The 22,467-nt window shown below is 38.4% G+C and overlaps 1 protein-coding gene across 5 annotated transcripts in view; it reads right to left on the bottom strand.

Moving 5' to 3' along the window:
• ZNF536 (zinc finger protein 536) overlaps positions 1 to 22,467 on the bottom strand; it is a 354,285-nt gene that overhangs the window by 314,740 nt on the left and 17,078 nt on the right. The window contains exon 1 of one of the 5 annotated variants that reach the window (XM_087740368.1): positions 19,475 to 19,525. The exons of the other annotated variants lie outside the window; for them this stretch is intronic. The gene's annotated coding sequence lies outside the window, so the exon portion shown is untranslated. Of the gene's footprint in view, positions 1 to 19,474; positions 19,526 to 22,467 lie in introns of those variants that run through there. 5 annotated transcript variants of the gene reach the window in all.

The following is a 22,467-nucleotide window of genomic DNA, read 5'->3' as shown; positions in this document are numbered from 1 at the left end:
ACGTATGTCACTCTTTGGAAGAAAATCTGCATCTGACATGAAAGTGTCTGTTCAAAATTTAAACCAGATGTGATACAGAACAGCTGAAATCTAAAGTTTGGGAAAAAACAAGATGTAGAAGAGAGATAGCAACTGACTTCTCAGTTAGACAGCGCTAGACAGGGCAAGGGTAAGAGAGCCCTCTTTTTAAAGCATTCAGATTGGAACCTTTCTAGGTACACACAAACACTTTAACCTGTTGGTTTTATCTTTTTAAAGTGTCTTTTATTTGGGGGTCTAGGGCTTGTTGGGTTTTATTGTTTTGTTTTCTTCTTTTCTTTTTTTATTTTTTTTATTTCATCTCAATTTGGAAATTGACTGTCTAGCCTATTTATGAATTTTCTGTATGTTCTTGTACAGCTCTCGGTAAGCATTTGAGAACAACTACCAACTATTCTTTTTATTCTTCACTTGGAAGAAAAAAAAAAAAAATCAAACAGGCATTGTCTCTATAGCTGCCTCTTTTGCCTTTTAGTTTCCTTTTTCCTTCACATGTCTGCATACTGACACATTCAATTTCAGGTTATCAGCACATCTGAATTACAGAATACTGATGGGGATAGAGGGCAGGCCTCTCTGGACTGATTAGCATCATTTAAGAAAGCATTCACTTGCTTGCTTCATTGGCTGCAGGGATTCCATGATGGGTGGCCTTTTAGCATTAGAAGTCAATATGGAGCAATCTCATTTGAATTAAATATGGACAAAAGAAAAGATTTGATTGTGGTTATTCATAGCTAACCTTTTAATTTCACAAAGCTCTGAAATTTGGGGGTTTGTAAGCTATAAAACTTAAATATACTTAGTTTTTCATTTCTTTTCAACTTGCTTCTCTCCTCCTCCTCCAGTTTTTATGTACTTTTTAATTTGTGCGAAACTTAAACCAGAAGCTCATTTCAAAAGAAATGCCTGGATGAATATTCAGGAAAACCTTTTAACCTAGTTAAACCTACACTGACTATAAAAGGAGGAATGCCTGATTCTAATCCATAAATGTATGTAAATCCACACTGAAAAACATATTTGTCTCTATCAGATTCATACTTGTTTCCGAATGGACCATAAATGCAGCCAAGTATTTCACTAACACAAAAAATTATGTATGGCTAGTCATATTATGACCTTTGTTAACAAGAGCCTAAGCCTGTGGAAAGGTTGCAATGATTTAAAGTGCAACAACAAAATCTGATCATAGGGAAACAAATTTCTATTCTTGCATTAAAATAAAATTATTATATAAACTGAAACATAAAATAGCAATGACAAGTTCTCACTAACTAGTAAAATCACAGAAATGTACAACATCAGGCTACAGAAATAGTTGGGAGAAAATAAGTAAAGCTTAAGTTTTCCAAGAGATTAAAAGAAGTTAAGTGCAAAATTTGCCTTCCAAGTAGATGAAAGCACTAAAAGTGTAGCCAGCCTCTCTGAATATCTGATCCTTCTGCACTTGAAGACAGTGGGAGTTTTGCCATTAACTTCAGTGGAAGCAAAATCAGACATTGAGAAATGAAGTGGAAATGGCTTTTGCTGAGCTGGGCTGACTGCCATGATACAGGATAAGCTCAGCCTATGAGGAACAGAGGATAAATATCACACTACTTCTAGCACATGACTTGTCCCTTTGCTACCTATCCCAACAGACTAGGCTTAAATTTGAAATACATAGTTAACTCCAGTCCAGACAATTTCATAGGTATCCTGATGAAGGAGAAAAGTAAAAGTCCCTTAGTGGGTGTCTCATAGAAAAAAAGATGCCAGCAAATCATTCCTGTATTGCAGACATCATTGAAACTGAAATCAAGATCTGTTTAATACATTTTTGTGGCTCATGTTAAAGATTAAATCAGCTCCATAAAAAGAAGCAGCAAAACACTACCTGCATTTACACCTTTTAGTTGTTTTATGGAAGTTAAGCCTGGAACCATCCAAAGTATTCATAGAATTACTCCCGCATTCCTCAAGAGTTTAGTTCATTCCTGCTGTCGTAACATAGAGAGTACCTAGATGAAAGAGAATGGAAGGTAGGGAGTATGTTTCCTGAGGAAGCACATGCATTCAACTTTTTCAAACTGTATGATCTCACTGTAGCATTCAATAGTTTCAAAACTCAGCTTTTCCATGTTTCCTTCCTGTCCCTAATTTACAAATTTCCAAAAAAATTTTTATTTTAGGTTTTTTCAAGCCAATATACCAGACCTCTGCACTCTCACGCAGCATTACATCAACAGCATCCTTAGCATGCATTTTGCCCATTTTTAAATGGAATAAGTCTAAATAAAGAAACAAAAGCGCTTGGGAGTACTTTCACTGCAGCATAAGCATTCTAAAAAGGCCCTTCACAAATGTTTCCAATATGCTTTATACTGCAACCCAATGTGCAACTTCTAAACTACACCACCACAAGTAAGAAATTAGAAATGTTGAGGGCTATTGAACACTGAATTTTCACAGTGCATCTGCACAAAGTTATTTAGCACAGATGTTTCTGTAATTGTGATCCACTGGAAAAACTCAAAGTGTTCAATGGCCCTCACACTTCCACCTGCAGAGCAGTACTGGTCTAGTACAACTATGCTGAGCTGTAATGTATAAAAAGCAGCAGTAGAGGCTGGATCAGACTTTGTAAGATTTTCACAAATAGTGTTATTCTGCTTTGTATGTGAAGGGGTGACATGATTTGGGGTTTTTTCTTTTCGTTTACAAAAAGACCCACATATTAAAAAGGGGTGAAATAGATTTTACATGCCTGGCTTTGAACCTGGGAATCTCCCACAGTGCAACTAATTGCATTGCCAACAAGACACAGGAGTACACCCACAAGCAGCATAAAATGTAACTGTGAGGGGTGTGATGGTAAGTCTTTTATAAATAATACATTCATCCCAAGGTGCACTTGTCTCTATGTTGTTAATGTAGGTATTTTTTCATTAGTAGCTGTAAAGATATCTGGGCAGGTGAGCATCAATATGCCTCTAAAGACAATAAAAACGAGGAAGCAACAAGAGGACAGGACTTGCTTCTTAAGCAGAATGGTTAGGTATATTCAGTTCGAGCAACAGCAAAAGGAAGTAAAGATCATTACAGTCACCCTGGCTCCTATGCATTCACATGGCCTCAGAAATTCCCCAGAGAGCACCACCCTATTCTGACTTTCAACAAAACACGTGTGTCAGACCGTAGAGACAGGCAGTATCTTCCTGCCCACAGGAACGGCTGAGCAGAGAGCAGACAGCACAAACCTGTTTAAAGAGCACTGAATAAGGACCAATAACAACTTTATCATCCCACTGCCAAGGTACGAGGAAGCAGGCGGACCATTCACTCAACCTCCCTTGCAAATCCCCAAAAAAGGATTAGAGAGATTTTTTTTTAGCCGAGAAAACAAGAGGGAATTGATTAGAGAAAATATTATGAGCAAGATAAGACAACTTTGATGTAAAAGAAAAAATCATCCAATATGGCTATCAGCACACATCGGACTGTGTAAGTGCATAAACATTTAGTGATACGTTGCTCGTTTTGCAAAACACAAATCCATAGTGTGGACTCATATTTTGAGCAATAAAAAGTGAGGATAATGGCTAAGTTATCATTTGAAAATTGGCTGCAGTAACTGCACAATACATTTTTCAAAGCATATGAACGATAATATGACAATTGCTCCCAACTAGATAACCACTTTGTGCTGTTGTCCCACCAGATCTAACAAACTGATCTAACAAATGTAACCATGTCAGTGCGTCAGCCGGAGAGCAGCCAGGATCACTTATTTGCTCCAAGAATCTATCTTTTTTACAGTTCTTGTAGCAAATAATGTACTTCTAGGAAAAACTTAGCGATGACACTCTTCTACCATCTCTAATTTTCTGTGAAGTCCCACACAACGATGTTTTACCCTTCTTTCCTTCACTCCTGTCAAGGTGATCCCTTTTTTTTGCTCATATGCCTTCTTCCAAGTTTATGTCCCTGATGCCCACATCCACTTCCTACACCTATCTCCTATCTGAGCCTTGCACACCTGCCTGCACCTGAGACCACCTCTTCTAATTACCTGGCGGCCAGTTTAAACCTGAATGGATAAAACTGAACTATGTGTCTTTCCTTTCAATCTCCTGCCATTCCCTACTTTCTTTATCACTGTTAATCGGCAATGTCATTTCCTTGCCACCTTCAGTGGCACCTTCACTGTCTTCTCTGTCTCTCAGACACCTTCTCTGTCTCAAAAATTACAAGTAACTCCCAAACGTGCTGCTTCTTCCTGTACCATGGTTTAATCATAAAATCATAGAATGTTTAAGAAACAATCTCTTCTTTCCAAGCAGCAAAGACTCTTCAACTTCTCCGTCCTGACTGCTACTGCAACTACTTCTAGTTACTCATTCCCCAAATACTCAGCTCCACCCCAGCACAGACAGCTGTTCGCTGAGTAGGCCCAAGTGTTCTGCAACAGAAACAATAAATAATTAAATGATAATGAGGAGGCAGCATGCTGATAGAGGAGGTGGCACTACATCCTATAAGACAGCACCGGATCAGTGTGCCAAGGTAATAGAGAGAAACCAGGCTGATCTATAAGCTGAATTTTCATTTAAGACTGAAAAGCAAAATTCTAGTTGGCCATAGTGAACATCTGACAGTGGTGCATAGACAGTGGTGCATAGCACTCTGATTATATTAAATTTACCACCCTGGGAAACATTTTGAGAGATGTGCATAATGTCCTTTTGAAAACTGAACACAGGGCCAGAAGCCCAAAGGCATGTAAGCTCTTGACCCTTATTCAGGCACCTAAATCCCACTAAAATGGAGATCAAGCACCTAAAAACCCAAAAGGCCGCACACTTCAGAAGATGTAAGCCACAGGCATGTAGCTCCCTGAGACACTTTTGAAGTTGTAACCCCTGGTCAAATGCTATCTTAAATACTACCATCCCACCACCTCAGTTCTCACAGCAATTTTATCTGGTTGATGTATTTATTCCCGTCCTGCACAAGCTGTAAAAATAGCTTTATTGTTCCACCTTAGAGGTGGCTGCTACTCAGTAGGAAACCTTCTTAAACAACTATCTCACAGCCATTTTGTTAAACTTTGTAAGTGCAGCAAACTTTAAGGTATTTGAGTGAAAGTTCACAGGTAAGCGCACGCTTCTCTTCTAACCACAGAGCTAATCAAGAAACATGAAAATAACGTGTATTGCACAAAACAGTCAGTCCTCTTTCATACTAAACCTCATGGTGTTTAAAACCTTGGCACATTTTCGGGTTTCCAGCTATTCTCACTGCACAACAACATGAACAGAAACTAGCTGCCTAGAAATAGCCATTTCTAAAGCTTTTGGTCTCTGATCCCCTCTGTATTAAAACACTGATCCTTTTCATGCAGGAAAAGGGACATTTTAACCTTCGAGAGACAAAATTTAGTCTCAAAAAAAAAAAAAAAGAAAGAAATGTTAACAGTCAAATGGTAATAGGGAAAACGAGAGGAATTAAAGCTGAAACGTCATCCTTAACTCACCCCCACCGTGCCCAACTCTTGCAGGGGTCCTCTAACAATTGGTAATCCTTCATAGTGTACCATATGTGCTGCAATAACAAGGCCCAATGAGGTACATTAAGGATGTCATTTCAACCTTACCTCCTTGCTTCTGCGAGATGAAGGGAGACCCTTAACTCCATTTTAACATAGTCTAGTGACTGAATAAAAGAAAAGTTGTACTTTCCTAGGACAATGCTGCTCAGTTTTGTAGTGTAAATAAAAACGGCTTAAGTTGGTCAGCTGCTAACCACATGGTAATAATAAGTACAACAGACCGAAGTTCACAATTATTTCAGATTTACTCTCTTCCTGATCTTTCATTTTTATCAGCAAAACATCCTTCTTGGCAATGGGAAGCTAAGCTGAAACTTAAATGAAAGAAATGCAAGAAGTAAATGACAAAAGACACAATTTTATGAAAGGAAAATATTCAGACCTCAGCCTTGACCTTGACCTTTTACTGTCTTTTAACATTAAACATTTGCCCCACCTTCGAAAAGATAAATGTGGCTTTTGATGACAGCCTATGTTATCTGAGGATTAAAATAGCCCTCTTGCAGTGCTCAACATTAAAGTCTTCCGCATTTGCAAAATTGCAAACAGATGCAACTCAAGTACCTGCAAATAATCTGCCAAGACCAATTTCAAAAGGGAGATTTCAAAATATGTGGAAGTCATTAGGACATGTATTATTTTTGCAATGAATAGGCGCCAGGAGTGTCTCAAGAAGCAGATGGGTGCTACTTTGTTTATAAAAGATCAACAGAATATTTGCCTGTAAATGAAGACGTATAAGCTATATGAAACAATTATGTTAAAATGGTGAATGTTTCAAAGCTAATTGTAATGGTCTTTTAAGATCTGAATTCCTCATTTCTTACAGCATGCTAAAATATCATTTTAGTTTTGGTCTTGATTGATATAATTACAAAAATGGCAGAAAATTAAAGCAAATGCTGTCAGTTTTGCTGTTGTAAATGTTGTCACTTTATCACTTGTTTACAGTTGCACCCATACTGATAAGTGAATATTTTTCAACATGCATAAAAAATACGACCTTAATCTCATGGGAAAATACAGAAAGGACAGTAAAAAACATTAAGCTTAAAAACGACAACAAAAAAAATATTTCCCAAACTGCAACATACTACCTAATGACCACTAGTTTTAAAATTCACATCTTTATAAATTTCCAGCTTAATAAAACAGAAGATCGCAAAGGAAACTATGACTATATATAACACATATAAATTTATAAAGAACTCAATAAACATTAATGCATTATCCCTGCAACAGAACAATAAGCTGTAGCACAATACAGCTGGTTAAAATCTCAATGTTGTATTTCTCAAAGTAATATATTTTAAATCAGGCTTCCAAATGATAATGAAAAATTTATCTGTCCAGATACTAAATCTATTTGGCATTATTTACCATGAGGAGGATGTGTAAACTTCAAGAAAACCACATATTTTACTTGCCCATCAAAAATATTAACTGCTTGGGCAAGGAGAATTTTGCACTGTTGATTAAGATAGCTATATCCAGAAAATTCCAGTGAACAAATATTTTTTACATTTGCCTCAGTACTGGTAAAGAGTATTGTTACAATCATAGTTTAATATATGTATTAAAAAAAAATGTTGGGGGGGATAGTTTTTGTTGTTTTGTTTGGGGTTTTTGTTGGTTTTGTTTGGGTTTTTTTTTTGTTTTTACACAACTAGGCTTAAGTAAATACAAATTTATATGAAATGTTTACGTCAAAATAGTAATTCAAGATTTGCTGACATTGTAACATACCAACAACCGCATGGCGCCTTTCATTTATTGCCATTTACACAAAATTGTGATACAGCAGGCATAAAACGCAGTGGAAGCCCTCAGAGTGCAGGTTAGGAGAACCAGTGAAAGTTAGAGAGTAAATGCAAATACTTTTCACACTCTCAAGGTTTCACTAGGTCCTGCAAACTGCAATCTTCACTTTTTTTTCAGTGTGATGAAGTTTCTGCTAGGACCTAAAAACTCTGTTCTTCACTGATAATCTTCCAACTGGGGCTTCTACTGTTAGTGTATACCTGTAAGATAGAGAGAAGGAGAAAGTAAGAAGAAAGAGAAAGAAATTAAAAAAAAAGCTGCTAAAGAGAAATAATGAAAGATAAGCAAGAAGAGCTAGGCAGAGGGAAGAAAAGAACAAACAACAGAGCAAGCAAAACATTACAAACTATACTTTGAATTAAAAAAAAAAAGCTTCTACGTGTGAATAAAACATCACAGTATGGGATTAGTGGAATATTTCCTTATTGATATATAGGTTAGATAACCATACTAAAGGTAAAGCATACATAAAAACACATCTGCAGTTAGTGGAAATGTTTTTCAAAACTTGCATTGGCTGCTGTACAAATACAGTGAGAAAATATCTGGTGCCTTCTAGGAGATATGATTAAACACAGAAGTGAGCTTCCATCTCCTAGCTCAAGGTGTCCAGTCTCAGCATTATGAACAAAACCAGAGTTAAGTTTCAGCTAACTGAAGGCTGATGGGAGTAATAGATGAGTAAAGACTGAAAGATCCAACACAAAAGTTAGTAATAGTCTGGCAATTTTAGAGCTAAAAGGCTTCGGAAACCGCAGGTCACTCGTGGGTAGTTCCCACCCGTGGTCAGAGTGAGCCACGTGAGCACAGGTCAAGAGAGCTGAACCACAGTAGCCCAGGCAGCGCATAATTCAACACAGGCCATCTTTGTGCAAAAACCTCATTATGGAACATTTCACCTTTAAAAGTACAACTCTGTCACCAAGTGCCGCACTTCACACCCCTATTTTCAGTGGTGCTTCATGACCACCTCCCCTTGGGACACCTGTGGGCAGATCTACTGAAGAGAACAGTGGCCAAGGAGAGTCTAATTCTAAAAATTTCCCATTTGCTTATGGCATCAGGAAGCTGGTGATAACAGCTGGTAGAAAAGAGTAAGACTAACACTAGCCAGCTCCAAGTGGATAAATGTAACCCAAACGAGGTGCAGCAACCAAGTCAATGCCTTCAAAACTGCTTCTGACTGGTGTCCTGGTCCCACATGAGGGGGAAAGACCATCTTATCTTGGATCATACTTTCTCCAGTTTATTCAATTTCTCCATTGGAGCTTTTCTTAAGAGTTATTTTCATTTTTAGTGTAGCCAGCCAAGGTTAAATGAACACAGATATTGCCTTCTGTTCCTAGCCCAAACACATTTGGGGATCAGATTACCAGAATTCAGCCACAGCACGATCCCTTTACCTCCTTAACCTGAAAGGGACATCTCCCTTCCACTGCCCCCAGCCCTCGCTTCAACACAGAGGACTCGACAGACAGGCAACAGGCTGCAAAATGGCAAGCCACAATAATAAGTTTTATTTGAAAGCAGTTGCCAGGTTCCAGAAATGGCAGGATTCCTGTTTGTTTGGAAGAGGAGGATGTATTTATACTGCAGATAGGGTCTGAGCCAGAGGTTGTCTTGCCGACTGCTCAGAACATTGTGGGAGTTAGATTTCAACTTAGGAAGGGGTCTGTACCCCCTGGAGACTCCTACAGCCTCTTGTCCACTTCAGGAGCTTTAAAGGGATCCCATAAAGGTGCATATTTAAAACCGAATTTGAGGATGGCTGGTTGACTCGTGCCAGACTATGCATTTATGTAAAAAACATTTGCAGGTACTGGTACCATAAAGCTGCCCTGAAAAACTATGTATTCCAATAAATTCAGTTACAAACACATACTGACCCTAATCTGAGCAAGGCATACAATTTTAAAATTATGCCAGCCTCTGCAAAACTACGTGGGATGTCTTACATCGTGAATTAATATCCACTAGAGACTTAGCTGAGATCATCAAACTCATTTCACGTAAGACAACAAATTAAATCACCCCAGGGACTAAGTACATGAAAAGCCAGCATGCTATCAAACAAGCTAGGTCCCTATAAGGTAGATTTCCTTAAGCAAAATATTAACTATACTTTCAGAATACACTGCTTCTATTGTTTATACGCACCACTTAATGAAATGCTACTTCTGTTTTCACCAGATGGTAGCACATATAATTTTCAGGCCTTCAGTTCATATCATAATACAAACAATTGGTATGGCAAATATTACCGGTCTATAAACACTTCCACTGTTCCACAGCTCTTACACAAAAACAATGCAATTTTTCCATTTCACTGCTGTAACAGAAACCATGATAATTTCTGATATTCCAAAATACATGCATATTTGGTCACTTTTTGCTGCCTGAAACAAACGAAATGATCAAACCTCAGACTGTGTGGCTGCTTCCGTTTTTTAAATAAAAATCAAATATTAACAAAACTATGCAAATATCAAAATGCTTAAACGGTACAATACAAGATGTATCCTTAATACATTTTAACAATAACACATGCTGTGTTCCTACACCGGAATAACATCATCCATATGAATCCCAGGAATTTAGTATATCTGACAGTTTCTCTCAACCACCCATAACATTCTTTCCTGTCTCATTGTAGCTGGCAAAAGAGAATTCTATAATTGAGTGGTACAGAACATGTGCCCTCCCTGCTAGAAGATGACAGATGGATTATAAAAACTTCAAAGCAGAGCATTTGGAGCACCAGGGGAGAGATAGTGGGTATTTGAACTCTCAGTCTTTACCCAGGAGACAATGGCACTCTGACATGGTGCATATATCAAGGAATGGTGTAACTAGATAGACATAATCTTTCTTTTCAGTAAGTATTTAACATTCTGTTACGAACAAGTTTCAGCCTAGCTAAAGTGCAACTCATCTTAATACTAATCATCGTAGCCTGAAAGGCTACATGCCCCCTTTTTTCAATTTTGGTTCAACTGCTCCTTCATAAAACTGTTTTTTAAAGGACAGAAGCAGCGTTACATAGGTGGCCGGGTAGGAGAAAGGCTATTTTTAATCTTAAAATTAATGTTTTACTGGGATTTAGTATTTGCATATGTGTAGGTGAATCTGTTTTGCTTGCTGGAATGCTTATTTGCATTGTCTGCATTTAAAGCGCCGCTCTCCACCAGAGTTTACATACCACGTGTTGCTGATCATTCACTAAATAGTTACTAAAGTTACCTTAAATTATTAACATCCCTAAAAAAAACCCACTTATAATTCTAGGGGCACAAATCCTTTCAAGGAATTGATCCTTTCACTCCTGCTGCTATATCACAATGACAGCTGAGTGTCTGATGCCATCTTTATTAAGATAAATTATAATCCAAAAAAAAAAATTCATCCTTCTGCATCCTTTAAACACGTGCTAGAAACATATAAAGACAGTGAATCCCATTCACACCAGAGGTGTGTTCAAAATTTCTTAAAGTTAACAATAATTGAATCAGCATACAGATTTTCTAAATCATTACCTTCCCATACAAACATAGAGCTTTGGTATATCTTGAAATTGTTCATCAGTTTCTTTTTACTGCTACTGTTACAGCCATTGCCCCCAGTTTATTAAGAAATTACTTGCTCAAATTGTTTATAAAAATACCTATGACTTACTGTAAGGTCAGAAGTAAAAACGAGTTTAACTATCTAATTTGTCTATATCACAAAAATCACACACACATGATTTGACACAGTTTGCAGCCGCTGTTCAGGCAAGGCCCAGGACTAGAATAGCAAGGGTATTATTGCAGGTCAGAATTGAGGGGTACTGGCAGAACTGCGTGTGGGAAAGCTTGCATAACAGCCTCACTGTGCCAAGCTTTAGCCTTTGTTATTAGTCCCTTTAATGAACGCCATATTCACACAAAATAAAAAAAAAAAAAATGCTGCATATTTTAAGTAGAATGAATTCAAAACTAAACAATTGGAAGATTCAATGCTACAAGAAAGCCGCACAGTAACTATTCCCATTCTCCTACAAATGCATTTAATAAAGTAACATGCGAGCAATTTTAAATATTTGATCCTTTTATTATACAGTTGAAACTAAAAAAAAAAATAAAAAAAAAAAAGGCAAGCAAGCACTCTGGAAGATGATGAGGCTGAGGCTGTAGTTCTTGAGTAGCAAGTAAAAACAATAGCACCAAGATAACACACAGAAAAACAGAAGCAAGTAACTTTGCAGCTGTATTAATATAAAATGACATAGCTCCAGTAGTGGAGGAGGCTCTCTCTAACGCGCTGGCCAGTACTTCATCGCGGATGGCTCTCTAACTAATAGCACTGTGGCAAACTGCTAAATTGCCTACTAATGTATATTCTTTCCTGCACAAAACATTAATCCCAGTCTTTACAAGAGGGGAGGAGGTGGAGGACTGTGATGCTTTGAAGGAGACCTGTTTTGAGAAACCCTTTTTTAAGTACATTTTCATCTTTTCTTTTTTCAGTGATCTTCTGCCATACTGGAATGTAAACACCACAGGAATAGACAGAATCTCAAATTAAGAATTTGGATGCCTTTCTTTAGAAGTAATCTTCAAAGAATGTACATCCCAAACATCACAGTGGCTCAACAAGCTAAGCAGCTAGCTACTGCATGTAAAACTGCACAGGTCATACCTAGTACTTACTACCAGTTGGTTCCTGAATTGCTACGAAGATAAACAAAAATGTTTGGTATCTTAGTATATTTGACAGGCAAGAGTATCAGGGACAGTAATATTGCTTTAATGGAAGAAAGCCATTCTTTCACAATGGCACTAGTGTACTTATACACACTGTGTTGTTGAATTAAAAGTTAGCTCAGCAGGACTCGAGCTTTATTTCTGTTAGTAGGCATCCACCATCAGTCGTCGACGCTAGTGGAGAGGAAAGGCATGTCTTATTTACAGATGCTATTGTGCAGACTTTAATAATAGTAAATACACAGAAGACAGACTATTGTGGATGGAAAAAATCTTTGGTTTAATGAACTGTCAACTCGTCCATCATAATGTTACCCAACCTAAAACCGCCAAATCTGGACAAGCTCTTTGATGATACAAAGCAGGCAAGAGGTTTTGTTCACACGCAACAAAATGGAAGAGATTGCTGCCATTAAAAATATACTAGCCCTTGCTAGCACTAACTGCCACACATTTGTTAGATAATAGCTTGATTTTTTTCCTATGAGAATAGCCTTCTGCAAGAAAGAGACATTTAATCAGAGTGATACATGACATCCAAAAACTGAAACCAAAAATTATGGCATGAGCTAAAAGCAAGTTGTCTTCCTGAAGGCAGAATACTGAAACATCTTTAAGATTAATTCTGGGAGAGAATTCTGAAAGTCAAATGCTGAAAGATATTGAAAATACATTAATTATGCACAACTCGGGATCTAGGAGAGGTTAAACCCCAACTTGGCAGAAAATTGAATCCTTTTATTTGATACAAACTTCGTACATCGTGATGTTGTGTCCTGCATTCCGATCTCCCTAGATCTACCAACAGAGCAAAAGGGTTGCAAGACAAAGGAATCGGAGATTTAGCCATTCCAGTGTCACCCTGCAAAGAAATTAAATCGAACAGGCGCCGTGGAAAATGGCTTCTTGGAACAGTTTGTGGCAGAGGTCAAACCTCAGACCTACCTGGGGCAATTGTCTATCTTGTTCTATCAAACATTTATAACAACTTTCTTAACTTAAGTGGGATTCAAGGAAAGGAGACTTTTCACAGTTGCATCTGATGACTCTCTCAGGAACAACTGTCATTCATGTGCATTAATTTTCTCTGTCACCTTAAGCACTAACCAACCTTTGAAGACATGCTACCCTACCTTCTACACTGCCTTTCTTCCAGTTTTACCAGAGCTGAATTTTAATCCATTATATTAATTGTGTGTGTGTGTGCACGCATATGTGTGCATTTTGACACTGGGGACATTTGCTTTCTACTCTGGATAGTCTTAATTCTAATACTTTAACCATTCATATCAGAATGCTGAAAATTTTGGACGCTAATTTTGAATCATCCACATTTGGATTCCCAGAAGGGCCAAGCACTTAGTTTTCATTATAAGATGCAACAATAGCTGTGCTCAGGAAATCAAGTCCTGTGTCTCTGAGGATTATTTTTCCAAGAATCAGACACACCAAATAAATGTCCTCTTTGGCAAACGCAATGCAAAATCTATGTATTAGACACACATTCAATTTCATTCTACACATAGATACTTAAATGAAGATGAATCTTATACATTTGCTAAAGAGTTGATTGGTCTGTTTGATAACACGATGCTCTCCAAAAGGTCACCAATTTGTCTAACCATAGAAACAACCACTAAAGCTGCTAAAGAAGCAGCTTCTCAGAGCAGTAAATTTTGAGGAGGTTCTCAGTCTCCAAGGACCAAGATAATTCCAGAACATAGCTGTGAATTCTGTCCTGGTTCGAGGTATGGGAAATTCCTTAAGGTAACAATTTTTCCTTTTCTCTGAATACTAAAGGTCAGTGTGACACTTTTAATTACGGCAGGAATGTTCAGAGTGAGTAACTGATTTCTCAAACCAAGACTGAACCTAACAACCTCTGTGCCAGCTAAATACTGCTACCCCACAATGTCATGCACTCTACTTCCCTAACCCTTCAGAGGAACTCCTGCCATCTTCCCACCCTTTGCTGCTGCTCTATCCCCATACATGAACTCTAAAATTTCCCACTTTCTTCAGCTGTCAACCTTGATCCCCATGTGGGGATGAAGTCAGCTCTCTGGAGTGCTACCAAAGACCCAGAAGGCAGCAGGAGCTGCAACAACAGCTATCTTTAAATCAGCCAGTCAATCAGTCCTCTCAACCATCAAGTGATGCAGGCGCACTTCTTGGACCAAAATCCTTGGTTCCCACTGTGTCAGACCAGCTGATTTAAGAATTTTGTTGCCAGGCTTTTCCTTTAGATAACAATAAAGATACTACCAGAAAAACTAAATATCAGCACTCTTCTAAATATTCTTTACACTGCCTATCGCATAATGGTCTGATCCTACTGGCAACAGTGTCAGAGGACTGCTGATGATTTTGTGGATACTACATGAACCTTGCAACTTCAGTTCAATTTAGGTAAGGAAAGACTCCTCCACCAACAGAGTCTTACTCTTTTAAGAAATTACAAGCTCAGAAGTCCTAGCTTGGAGAAGAAAAGGACATCTTGAAAGACAATGTGTAGATAAACAACATAAAAAGGGAGCACTGAAAACACCTCTTGATCCCACAGCAATTTTGAAAATCTCATCTATTCTTTTTACCAGTTTTCTTAATTTTTAATATCTAAAATTTAAAAAAACATTAACCACAGCAAAGTGATACATTATAGAAAATGCCGTGAATGGAACTGGACAAGGTGGTCCACTTTCAGGAGGGAATGTGAATGATTCCTGTGGACTGGTCTTACAAATAACAGAGAAGTTTCACCCAGAACATCGTAAGCATCTAATTCTGGTTTACCTTAAGCAACAGACCTATACTTTTATTTCTTTGAGCTACTTCTGCCACACAAATAAACCAGAAAATGGTTTTAAAGGGACAAACAAGGTCTCACCTTAAGATCTCCTAGATGTACACAAGCTTAACCCACTGTTCACTGGCTCCCAGGATGCAACTGTAATACCTATAACTAGAGCACTTAGTCTTTTTACTCAAGTTATAGACACTAAAGGTTTCAGTGCTGGAGGGTGCTAGTTCTCTTATCCATGTCAACCAAGGTAACAATTCACAAATAGAAGGTGATGTAACTAGAGCATGTTGTGCTCCACTGCTTCTGGCAGGTAGTATTGACTCTACCCTCTCACCATCTCCTAGTACGGGGAATATTGCAAGTGAGCGTTTTTACCAATAGGCCAGAGACTTTAAAGAACAGCGTTAACCACGCAGCCACTCAAATAGAGAAGTATCAAAATTCACTGTTGGAGCAAAAATCATGCTTAACAGTTCCTATCTGACTGCCTAATATGCTTTCCTACAAGAGTTCATTTTCCCAGCAGCTGTCTCTATTTGAGATTTTTCAGTCCCATGCAGAGAAAACGCAACTCTCTCTTTACCTGAAAGAACTGCTTCAATGTACAACTGCTTATGAATCAAAAAATTGCTAATGGGGAACCAGAGTTCTCCTAAAATACAAAGAAAGAGGCGAAGACCACTCAACCCGATTATGGCATTTGAAGATACCATGAAGTTTCACTCCTGTTTGAATGCATATTTTCTAAGACAAGATAAGAAACTATTACAGCAATTCAAAGCTGACCTCTTGCTTAACAGCTGAAGCATTTCACCAGGGGAGTCCTGCATCAAACCATCCACATGGGAAACCTCAAGTATCTCTCTCTAGAAATACAACCAAATGGAAAGTTGTTTTCCATGGCTAATCTGCATGTATAGAGTAAGGCTTGCTCTAAAGGCCTAGGCCGACTTGCTGCCAGCTTTCCCACAATCACGATATTTAACCAGACACCAGGAGTATTTTCAAGAGCAAAACTGTCAAGTGCAGAATCTATTTGCAAATTTCTGGGGGACAGTATCAAAGAAGAAACTGCTGCACAGGTTTTGTGAGCTATGTGGTTGAAACTGAAACAACCTCCCAAAGGGTCAAGAAAAACTGCTTTGGTTAGAGAGCAATCACTGGCTGAGCCATTCTGTTCAAAGACAAGACCATAACCGGAGGGTAAACTTGGGGTGAGGAATCTGTGCTTTGGCCCAGCCAGAGTGAGTGAGCAAAAAATGGGGCAGATGAGTATCAACAAAGAAAAATGTTAAGGTTTAACATCTGAGGAAACCAATCTAAACAGCCACGTACAACAACACTGAATTTGGAAATTGGAAATGGCCTGTAAGCGCAGAAGAGAGATCTTGGAATTGACAGTCCTCTGAAATCATCAGTTCAGTAACATACAAAAAAAAAAAAAACCCACAGCTTTCATCATCATTTAGAAGGGTACTGAGAACAAGATGGATAGCATCCTTTTGCCACAACAGAACGCCTTGGTGCACCCACATCTAGAATATTGTGTGCCATTCTGGCATCATCTTTCCAAAAGAACATAGCAGGGTTAGAGATACCGAAAAGGTCAAATAAAACGATGAAGGAGGCAGAGTGGCTGCCCCACAGGAAAAAGGAAAATACTTCTTTTCACAAACATTAGTGAGCTTGGGACCATGCTGCCACAGGAGGTGGGGGAGACAAACTGCAGACTGGACAAGTTTGTAGCCAGAAGATCCATAGATGCATGCTGTGAGGATTAGGATGTACCCTCCAACATCCCTATGATGACTGTGGGTACAAGGACTTTATGAGGGAAACGGACCACCAAAAGCATCCAGGCTCACTTGGCCTCCCTAACCAGCACCTCGTGCTGCCAGCATCAAGCAGAAGGGTGAGATGGGCCCCTCGCCTGGTGCAAGGGCATTTCTTCCACACGAGCCAAAGTTACCACCCTGCAAACATACGGCAAGATACTCCCCCATCTACACTCATTCAGCCAGACCTGGTCCTCTTCATTTTTGCTAAGCAAAATTATTAAAACAAAGGCATCTTTATTACTTTTCATCAATAAATATCATAATGTTTCTTAAAGGCTGTAAAAATCTTTTTACCCACTTGGCAGGCAGAGATGCAAGCACTGCTTGATCTTCCGAGGTGACAAGTGCCCCGATTGCACCCACAAAACTCATTAGTAGCAAGAGGTGTTCAGCACCTGTTAAAATCACCTTCTAATGAATTTCCCAAGGTCATGTTGAAAGTCAGGAAAAGAATCAGGAACACAGCTCTGTCCAGTGCTTTATCAACAAATTTAATTTTCAGGTGTCATCCATTTTTTTCCTGATACTATGGTCATTCAAGCTCATATTTCACAGATGGACACATTTTGCTCCAGGCACACACTACTTGATCTATTTTAGAAATCAAGCACAAGATCCTCAGATATGGCCAATCCACACACTCGCAATGCAGGATAATGGTATGCAGAGGTCACTTCTGAGATACTCAACGCCACTGCCTACTGGAAGCTACTTCTGTGGGTACTGTGCACCCAGAACTGCAGCTTGGGTTTATAGGGCATCTTCGCCATTCTCCCTTCCCTCCAGCAACAGCTCTTTTTCCTCGGGGGGGGGGTGGGGGGGGGGGGGGGGTGGGGGGGTGGAACCACAGGGAGAAAAAAGTGGTACAAGAACCTAGAGATCAATGCTGAAACCTTTGGATTCAGATGCTTTAGAGCCAGCTGGTACGAGTGTTTTGGCAACCGTGGGACATTCTACCAGACAGAATTTGCCCCCAAATCTAGATTATTTATCTAAAAGGGCGCTCCAGCATATAAAAACAATTTAACACTATATTTTACATATGATGTAAAATTTTCTCATTTGCCCCCTTAGAGAAACATGAGGAGTCAGATCGTGTCCTGATTTATTACGGTGAAATTGAAGTGGTATAAATGTGGCAAAAATTTAGAAGGTCACTAAGATCCTTACCAAAGCACCTGATCACAGAGGCCCATTTAGAATAGAGAATTCCAAGTTCTTCGGCCTCAAGATGCATGACAAAGCATAAGTGCAAAAGCAATGCAAAACAGGCTGAAGTGAGCTGGAAGACAGGTACAAATAATTGCCAATTTTTAAAAAGTATTTTGCAGAATGTATTTATGGTCCTTCACAATCACTTCAGTATCTCAGGAAAAAAAAAATCTGAAGGAAAATGTGCAGTATCAGTGATCAGAACTGGATTATTCACCCCCTGGGTAGAATCCCAAGTTTCTCCAAGATAACAGGTTATTACATTAGGAGGAAGAGAAAGTCAACCTGAAAAACATCTCCTTCCTTTGAACATCCACAAGCAAATCCGCCACAGTAACATTAGCAGAAAAAGAAGGGGTGGAAAGGACGTGCAGAGTTTACATTAAATTCTGCCTTTACGTGTTTCACAGCGATAAGGAACACAGGGGTTCACGCTTCAAACAGGATTGGAAACAAACAGTCCCCAATGGAGTCTTTAGGAGCAACAGGAAAAACCGGCACCCAGAAGACAATGTTGACAGAAGTAATGTCAGCAACTGGTCCTTTCACCCCAACAGACACATGAAGAGGCCCATATGTCCAAACTGAAGGTTTTCTAAAGGAGAAATCTAAAATATGTTTGCATCATTCATATATAGAATACTTCAGGCTAATCATTCTCAGCAAGAGATTTTCCTTAATACTTGTCTACATCTGTCAGTTCATGCTGATACATACTGTAGTTTTATTTTTATTGATTTTAAATTTTAACAATGTCACAAGTTAATTCACAGGTCTTTAGAAGAGACCAACAGTAACTAAACTATTCCAACATCTTAATGAACCTACTTCACCACAAATGAATATCACAATTAGTATATGCATAACTAGTTTTTTATCATTTTAAGCTGCATGTAACGTATGCTCTCTTCTACACCCCCTCCTTCCACTGGAGAGGCAAATAGCTTATATTTTCCCTTTATATGAGCATCTTCCTATATCTTCCAGGCTTATAATTTTCTATTCCTATAAGCTATTTTTTTCAGGTAATGGTGGTGGTGCATGGCACTTTGCTTTGGAGCCAATTCCACGCTAAATATTGATGCATTCCTTAATTAGGGTCTAGTAAAGGAAAAATAAGGGTGGGGAGACTGGATTAACAAAACCAAACCATGACGACGCAGAATGTGGACCCAAAAATACATTTAAAAAATTCTACATGTTTTAATGAGTAATAGTTGTGTGCTTTTTAAATCATTTTGTAGCTATGGCTTCCAGTCATGAAAATATATACAATCTCATAAAATGTCTGATATTAGCATGCCTCTTCAAGTGCAAGTGAGTTGTCAATAAGACAATTAAGACAACATCAATAATACACACTGCATGTTATTATCTGCTATTCGAAATCTCAGCCTATCCAAAGATCTCTGGAAACAAAGGGTACCTCTGACATTGGCAAAAACACTCTCCCACAAGTGAAATAGGTAATTCTGAATGTACGCAATGGCACCGCTACCTGTAAGGCAAAAAATGAATTGCTTTTAAATACAGTATAAATAACTCCTGGTAATGTAAAACCTGGCTCTATAGAAGAAACGGCTACAATAGAAAATTAGCAATCCTATGCTTAAATCAATCACTTCTATCACATGACCCAAGTCAATAAAAGTACTGAATAAGTGCTATCATTGACCTTAATCAGCCAACAATTGGCACACAGGGATCAGAAATTCTAGTGAGGAAATCAGTTGTCCCTTGTAAATTTTAGGGTTTGGGGGAACCACAGACATGCAGTCTCTCACAATACCTTTCTGTCCAAACCACACAACATTTTTAACAGGAGGAAGGAAGGAAGGAAGAACTGAAGTTAAATAAGCAAACTTCCAGCACACTTTTTCAGGTACAAAACAGGTGCACACACGCTCCCATTTCACAACTGAAGAATACTCGTGACTTTTTTTTTCCCCCCTATAACACAGGAACTGTAACTAAGCATACAATGAAAGCAGTCTTCAATGAATTTTACTCAGTGGAAATAAACTATCTGGAAGCGAGGGTGATGAAAATTATGCTGCACAATGATTAATTCGGGCTTTAATCCTGATGTCCCATTTCATCCAAAGTTGCCATTAAGCTCAAAAGGAGAAAGAACTACATAACTGGGACCTAACGTTTTTATTTATCCACCTCATAAGCTGAATGTGATTTCAGCTTGAACAGAATAGATTTCCCTGTAACTAATGGACCAGATATATTCATACAATGTCCTTTTATTGATTTTACTTTCTTCTACCTATTGTTTGCATTTTGCTTTGAAAAACACGTAACTGTCGTTACACTGTAGATGTCCTTTACAATTATTGTATCATTCACTGTTTCTTAACAAAAAATACACGCTTTGCTACAGTGTGCTTTCTAATGAAAGACTCCCCACTAGCCTAACTGGAGGCTAAATTGTTAGAACATACTGTACATTTTGGGAGAAACAGAAGAAAATTAGACCCCTTTGGAACTGGTTTGTTTGGTTTTGAAATATGCGTCTTTAAAAATTTAATAAGAGGAAGAAATGGCTAAAGGACAGACTTCGTTTTAGACACTTTCTAAACAATAAGCCTATTTATATAACTGATCACATAATGAATTTCTAGGCACTTTGCAGAATGAAAAGCCTTCTGCACTGCAAAAGTCATACTGCACACAGCTTTCAAGTTTCGGAAACTAAATATTCAAAGGGATGTAGCAATAAAAATATATTAAGTATTTTTAACCTACACTGTTCTGAAATTTTACATGGTATTTTAAATAACCACAAAAATTTTGTCAAATATCTACTAAGGATAAGTATGTGAGCAACTTTAAGTGTACTGTCATTGTTTACCAATCTTTTTTTTTCCTACTCTTCCTTGATTTATATTTCAATTATTTTGTTCCTAAGTTACGATTATGCAAAATACGATTTGTTTTGGATGACTATTTGGAATGTTTACAATTATTTAATACAATTTACTTAACTATTTTGAAACCAAATGATGTGTTGAATTAAAGAAGGTTCAACACTCAAATTGCCTTCATATGCTCATTTTTCAGCATACTGCACTGACAGCTGAGGAGAGCACATTTTCATTTGTACAGTGTGCATGGTGCTCCACCAGGTTGCACTGATGAAATACGTGACTTTAGAATCTTTTCACAAAAGGACAACTTTCTTTCATGGAATCAACGTTCAATTTATCTGTCATTATGGTAGCTACCAGATTAATGCAGGCAGAGGTTAAAAATAAAAATGTAAAGCTATACTGTTATCTATAAAACATATACAGAACATACAAAGTATGAGGCAATGATTTAGCTATCAGAGTCAAAAACATTTTCAAATAACCAAATAAGCTCGCACGCAGGAGCAGCCTTCAGAGATACTCATTTATGCACAGCCAGCTTTTGCCAAAACAGTGATGATCTCAAGTTTTTCAGCTCTTCACCACAACTAAGCCTAAGGGCACAAGAAGGGGCTGAGGTTTATAAAGTAGGAAGCACCCAGACATAAGTATCTTTGACAGAGTAAAGCCTCCAGCAGAATCTCAACCAGGTGCAGCCACTTTCATTAGCCAAGCCTGAGATTACTCCCATGCTGACTATCAAGTCCTATGAAAATATGAATTATCTGCATGCACCACAGCAGCGTTTATCCACATGCTTTGCCACTGCTGGACATCCTTGGGATTTCAAAACCATACACGTAATTACTAAAATTCTCTGAGAACTTACACACATAAATACCCAAATATATTTTGTAGATTTGATTTTCTTTTAACGTGACTGTGCTGTTTAATTTCCTGTTAAAAGGTAAACATTTCTTCCAGTCTTACAGATGGCACAAGGCAGAAGCCTGGGATTTCTGAGGTGTGCTGGAGAGGATCTGCGTTAGGACTTTCACCTCTCCCTTTCGGTTTCTACTCCAATCTGTTACTTCTGGTTGTACCATCAGTAACAGTCAAAGTAAACTAGCATCCATTGCTCAGATTCAAAACCCAGTTACCAACTGGAACCCACTGCATGTTTCCAATCAAAATTCTTAGGGCAGTTTCGGAGGCTCAGCCTTAGCTGAACTCCTCAGAGTTTGAGTTTGTTTGTTTAAATAAAGGAAAAGTTCAGATAAAGGGCTTAAATTCCCTATGTAAAGCAGCCATTCTTGGAAGACCTTAGCCTTTGGTAGTGGAAACTGAGTCACAATTTCAGAAGCCCCTTCCAGGATGGAACATGCAAATACAGTTTACGAGATTCCAGTATCACTGAAGTCAAGGCTATCCCTTTGATACTCACAGTCTGAAACAAAGTCTATGGACATGGTTTAGTGGTGGACTTGGCAGTGCTAGGTTAACAGTTGGACTTGATGATCTTACAGGTCTTTTCCAACCTAAATGATCCTATGATTCTAAA

This window comes from Nipponia nippon, unplaced genomic scaffold (assembly GCF_047370975.1).
Source record: "Nipponia nippon isolate SJK-2023a ecotype South Korea unplaced genomic scaffold, ASM4737097v1 scaffold_7, whole genome shotgun sequence".
In the NCBI taxonomy this organism is placed as follows: Eukaryota; Metazoa; Chordata; class Aves; order Pelecaniformes; family Threskiornithidae; genus Nipponia; species Nipponia nippon.
The sequence above is the reverse complement of the archived record's forward strand: the minus strand, read 5'-3'. Positions and strand labels throughout refer to the sequence as shown.